Source organism: Mercurialis annua, linkage group LG8 (assembly GCF_937616625.2).
Source record: "Mercurialis annua linkage group LG8, ddMerAnnu1.2, whole genome shotgun sequence".
Classification (NCBI taxonomy): domain Eukaryota; kingdom Viridiplantae; phylum Streptophyta; class Magnoliopsida; order Malpighiales; family Euphorbiaceae; genus Mercurialis; species Mercurialis annua.
Window position 1 is genome coordinate 34211930 of NC_065577.1, and position 6952 is coordinate 34218881.

The following is a 6952-nucleotide window of genomic DNA, read 5'->3' on the forward strand; positions in this document are numbered from 1 at the left end:
AATCTCCCCCAAAGTAACATTATAATTACTTAAAATCAACGTTAAAGTAATTTCCAGCAATATAAGTCATTTCAAAAAAACGATTTAATCTTTGTAGAACGTTAATGAACCTATGATTTAACCTTAGCCAATTTATCACAAACCCCCCAATGAATTAGTTGTTAACTAACAACCTATAATCATCCTATAGTGGATTTCCAGATTTTTTTTTTTTTGGTAAAAACCGAGATTATATTAAGCTCAAACAGCACAAAACAACAAGAGTCTGACTCAGACTCAATCAATCAGAGAGGCTACAACTTTGCCACTTCTGATACAAATTCAAAAAACTTGCAGAATTACATCTAAGGGAGAACAACTTCAACAACACATCCTGCCTTATCCACAGATAAATCCTCTCAGCATCAATCTTCTCCTTCTTGAAAATCACATTGTTCCTTGCTTTCCAGATGTTGTAAATGGCACAGCAGAACATGATTCTTCTAACTTTAGCCAGCAAGCTCTTGCCCTTTGCTTTTCTGCTGAACCAGGAGCATTCTCTCCTCCATCCATACACTTCTCTATTCATCAAGCAATTCCTGATAGTTTTCTCAAAAACTTTTTTAGACACACAACAATCAAAAAACAAGTGCTCAATATTCTCTACCTCTCTATTGCATAGTGCACAAATATCAGAATCAATGCAGCCCCACCTTTTTAGCTTACTTCTAGTTCTCAATTTCTGCTTGATTGCTAGCCAGGAAATGAAACTGTGTCTTGGAACATTGTCTGGATTCCAAAGGACTCTCCACCAACTAACCTCATCATTCTGTCCCCTGAAATGCTCCCAGGCAGACCTCACTGTGAATTTCCCAGTTTTATTAAGCTTCCACTTGATGTTATCTTCACACCCTTCCTGCACACTAAAGTCTCTTTTAATCATATCCCAAGCTTCTTCACTTTGATCATCAAAAGGATCAGGTAACCTCCAGCCACCTCTTCTCCATAAATCTTTAACTTTAGCTTGCTTTGGTATATCAGAATCAGCAATTGAAATGCCATGAAACATATCACTTAAGGCTTTCCCTCCAACCCAAGGATCAAACCAGAAGGACATATCACCTTTCCCCAGAATGTACTCAAAACACTCTTTCAATTCATCTCTAACTTTAAAAAGGCATCTCCAGCTCCAGCTAGCTACTAATGGTTTAGTTATGCCCCAGAAACTGAGCATCTTCAATTTGTTTCTAATCACCCACATTGCCCAAAGGGAATTCCTTTCAACAATTAAATCCCAAACATGTCTCATGATAGCAACTCTGTTCCAAACAACCATATTCTTGATCCCCAAACCACCCTCACATTTCTTCTTACAATCCTCCTCCCAAGCCACTAGATTGCCATTTTTACCTTCACAAGAGCCTTTCCACAGAAAGTTCCTGCAGATCTTTTCAACTTCTTTAGTAACTGAAATGGGAAGTAAAAACATTGAACTCCAATAAACCTGCATACTGAATAACACAGAGTTCACTAATTGCATTCTACCAGCATAACTCAGATGCTTAACAGTCCAACTTGATACTCTTCTAGTGATCTTTTCAATTAAACCACTGCAATTCCCCTTAGTTAACCTTGTACTGATCAAAGGCACTCCTAAGTACTTGATAGGTAGTGACCCTTCCTTGAATCCAATCTCTTGTAAAACAGTAGCTTTAGTACTATCAACCACCCCATTGAAGTATATGCAACTCTTGCTAACATTCATTTCCAAACCAGTAACATCATGAAAATGATTCAGAACATTGGAGATTTATTTCACACTCTTCATATTGCATTTACAGAAAATAAATAAGTCATCTGCAAAGCATAAATGCTTAATCTTCAACTCTTTACAACCATAGTGATAACCAAAACCCTCCTCACACATAACCTTGAGTGCCCTAGATAAGTACTCCATTACTAAAACAAACAATAATGGAGACATGGGATCACCCTGTCTTACTCCACAAGCACTAGCAAAGTATCCCTCTGGACTGCCATTAACCATAACAGAAAAGCTAGGGGTTCTCACACATACCATCACCCACTTTATGAATTTATCAGGAAAATGCATCCCTAATAACACTTCCTCTATACTATCCCAATTAATTGAATCATAAGCTTTCCTCAAATCAATTTTCATGGCACAATCTCCCCTACCTTTAGATTTATGATAATTATGCACAAGTTCATGAGCTAGCAAGATGTTATCACTAATTTTCCTCCCAGGCACAAAAGCAGATTGTGAATTACTAACTAAATACCCCAGGCATCTACTAAGTCTCTTAGCCAGAATCTTGGTAATACATTTATAAATGACATTACAACATGAAATAGGTCTATAATCATTTAGAAGCTCAGCATTTACTACTTTAGGGATAATAGTTATGATAGTGGCATTTACCTGCTTCAGGAGCTTTCCAGATTCAAAGAAATCTTTGACAGCATCACAAACTTCTTCTCCCACCACACTCCAGCTCTTCTTAAAAAACAGGCTACTATAACCATCAACTCCTGGAGCTTGTCAGGGACCTGATTCATGAATCCAGGGCTGACTCAAATCTGAGAAAAGAAACAAGAGAGAAGAAAAGGAAAGCATAGAATAGAGAAAAGAAAAGAATGTAGAAAGAAGGAAGTTTGTACTATTTCATTAATATTTGCATAAAAACAGAATTACAACTTCTTCACTATTTAACAGCTGATGATTGGCACTAACTTCCAAAATACTGACATCACAGAAAGGGAATCAAATAACAACTTAGCTAAATAACAAAATAGCAAAATGGATAAAATGCTAAAAGCATTGGAAGACCGTTATACTCAAATCTTCTAGAATTCCTTCCTATCTTCATGGAATTCTGTAATGGGCCAATTACTCCTGATTGGGCTTCGTCACAATTGCTGAGCCATCTGGCTTGGCTGAGTCCTTGACAGAGCTTTATCAGATCCAATGCCAAAAATTGCATCTTTAATCTCATAATCACTAACCTCAGCACATAACATGTTTTTATCACTATCAGAAACTGATGTACCATTCTCCATAATAGCATAGTTAACACTACTGCTCCTTTCCTTATATCTCCCAATTAGATTTTTATAATACTCCACAATACACTCTGATAACTTTTCCTGATCATCAATCATTACTCCATCCACCCTTAAATGAGTAATTCTATTACTAGACTGTCTCTGTAACAGAGACTTATGGAAAAACTTTGTATTCAGATCCCCCAAATCAATCCACTAAACCCTGGATTTCTGTCTATAAAAATTCTCCTCTAGTCTCAAAAGATCTCTGAACTGGCCCACTACAACTTTCTCTTCCTCAAGAAAACAGGCATTCATAGGATCACCCTGTAGATTATCCTGAATTCTTTTAAGTCTCTCTCTCATATCTATAATTTTCCTAGAAATATCATTAAAACTACTTCTATTGAGCATTCTCAAATCCTTCTTTAACTTCTTGAGTTTCTAAACAACCTTGTACATTTTATGCCCCACAACTGGTTCACTCCAAACCCTCCTGACTATCTCCAGAAACATACTGGATTCAGTCCACATGTTAAAAAACCTGAAAGGTTTAAATTTCATCACCACTGGCTCCATGAACTTAACCACTAGAGCAGCATGATCTGAGATCCCCTGATTCTGGATCCATGCCTCAGCCTCAAAGGATTGCAACCAACTTTCTGAAATAAGCACTCTATCAATTCTCCTCCAGATTCTATTTTCACCAAGTTGATTATTATTCCAAGTGTATTTGCTACCCTTCCACCTCATTTCTATCAACTTAGAACTATCAACACAATTCTGAAAATCCTCACAATCATGATGGCTCACAGTATTACCACCACACCTCTCACTGTCTCTAAGCACTGCATTAAAGTCTCCTAAAACAATCCATGGCTTATCAATCTCCCCAGCCAGGTAAATTATCTTATCCCATAAGGATTTCCTACTAGCACTATCATTCAAGCCATAGACAAAAGTACATAAGGAATTCTTACCATTACCATTAACTTCTCCATGAATAATTTGATCAGTTTGCTGTATCATCCTGAACTGAATCTCTTTTTTGTGTATAACCCAAATTCTGCCATTCTGACCACACCCATTGTTATTCACCAAACTCCAATTCATGAAGTTTAACCTATTCCAAACTCTTTCCACATTCTCCATTCGTACCCTAGTTTCAATGATAGCAAACAGAGATAAATGGTTATTATCCACCCATTTTCTAATCTCTGAGTGCTTAATGGGGTCATTGATACCCCTAACATTCCACGAGCCAATCATTTCCCCTTTCAGGGGTTATGTTAACCTTCTTGACCTTTTTATCACCAATGATTCCAAATTTCACACCTCCAGGGATTTCAAATCTGTTTGCAGTTGTTGTAAAAGGAGGGTTAACAATCTTACCCTTCCCTTTTGGCATAACTCCTACAACTTTCTGCTTCTGAGCTTCTGTCACCTTACTAGTTCCACCTTCTTCAATCATCTTAACATTCTCTGTGTGTTCCCCTTCTTTCATTGCTTCTTTACTCATTGTGTTTTCCTTATCTACAATCACCTCAGGATTCTTACTATTCAAGTCTGTTTTAGCTTTCACAACCCATTCTTTCTTCTCTTGTCCAACTTTACACATTAAATCAGTATGCCCCATCACTTTTCACTTTGAACAAGCAGGAGGCCTCCATTCATACACCACATCCTGAATAAATGTCACACCATTTTCATCCTCTAGAATTACATCATTAGGGAATTCACCAAATATCTCCATCTCCACCAATACTCTAGCATAAGCTAGTCTTGATTGATCATTAGTGCACTGATCAGTGTACATTGGTCTTCCACACAGACTTGCAATTCTTCCCAACATGTTAGCTGACCAGAACTCCCAAGGCAATTTTGGAAAATGCACCCAAACAGGTATACTCATGAATTCATCCATCTCAAATGTCATTCTTCTTTGCCATTCCTTCAATATTACAGGTCTTTTGTCAAAAAACAAAGGACACTCAGATAGAGCCTTCATCTTTCCCTCATCCTCCTGGAACTGAAGGAGAAACATCTTTGGATTAATCTGAATTACCTCCAATAAGCCATGCTTCCTCCATCTACTCATAGCAAAGTTTTGCATCCGAAAAAATCTGGGTTCCAATCCAATCACAGAGCAAATCAGCGCATGTTTCCATTTGATTTCTTCATCACTTATTTCAGATGAATGAAACTTCGCAACTCTAACTCCATTTGTCACTGAAGGAGGATGGTACTGCAATCTGGTTCCATTTTCTTTAGATCTATTCGAAGCAAACAGAGATCTCCAATTTTTGTTCTCACTACCTGCTTTCGGCCCTTCTTCTTCTTCCTTCAACGCAGCTAGGTTTTCATCAGGATACACACTCGATTCAAGCACCTTCGGCATATTACCCAGACTCTTCTCACTCATAACCGATTTTACACTCTCCACTCCATCTCTTCCTGAATCATACCCATTCCTGTCTTCCACATTCTCTATCATTCCCACTGTACCAACATTGTTCAGTTCCAGAATAGCTTCATTAGTCTGCTCTATTCCATTGATCCGATCTACGTTTTCTTCTTCCTGAGCCTCTTTATCAAGCACCTCATCAATTAGTTGTAACTTCAGATCGAAAGTTTTCTTACTCTGTGAACTCGATCCCTTCTTCAACCTCCTCCCCATTGAGAAATGGTGTACGTTAGCAGGAAAAGTTAACTTGCACCAAGAGAAATTTCAGAGAGAAAAAACACGTCATCAGAGAGAGAAATACAGTGAAAACGTCCATTCTGATTTCCAGATTTTCAATAAAGCTTAAAACCAGATTTTCAATTCAAAACATTACCCAATGTATTAATCCTCCAATTAACTCAACCAAATCAATCCACCCAAAGTACAATTGACAAGAACAATCCAATCACAACACTAATCAATATTTACAGATTTTTATATTACAACCAAACAGAAATTAACAAGCCAAACACCCTAGGTATGGATTCATACAATCATCTAGCAATCTCTACACATTTAAACAAGGGATTAGAGCCACTAACCTCTTAAAACGGATTAAGAACGGTTCAATATAGGGAACCCAAAAAATATTTGATTAGAACAAGCCTACAATCAACCAAACATCATAACTAATGAATCCAATACGAAGTGACAAGGAAATCAATGAATTAAACAACAAGGGATATGCTTAGAACAGTTACCGAATGTCTAAAGCACCAAGAAAAGGTAGAGAATCAGTTGGGAATGAGTTAGAATGGAGTTTAGGGTTTTAGAAACGAGTGGGGGCTGATTAGGTTTCAGAAACGGGATTTTTATAGCAAATCCGTAAGTGAACCGGTTCACTGGCCGGTTCTACTGGGCAGAACCGGTCAATGAACCGGCCAAGCATAAGTGAGCCGGCCCTCTGGCCGGTTCTACTAGACAGAACCGGTCAGAGAACCGGTTTGCCCTCTGCTCAGCAAAACTGAACAAACCGGACCTCCAAACCGGTTCTACTCAGTAGGTCCGGTCCTAGGTCCTTTCAAGGCCTTAAAACCGACTTAAAACATGTCTGAACATGTCCCGAAAACTACGATACGATCCGCCAATCGCACACACAAGTGTGAACCAAATCGACACCAAAACACATGCACAAACCGAAGTGAAAACATGACAAGTGTTTAACCTAAACCGAACATTAACCGGTCAAACAACCTTCGGATCAGGTCATGAAAACACGGGGTATTACATATAATGTGCCATAAATATTAATACAGACTAAACTTATAACAAATTTATAAAATATATAACATAAAACTATACTAAAACTATACCAATAATATACTAATAATCTATATCTATATCTATACTATATATAAAAGCACGGATGGGGGGGGACATGAAAATTTACTGAATAATCCTTTT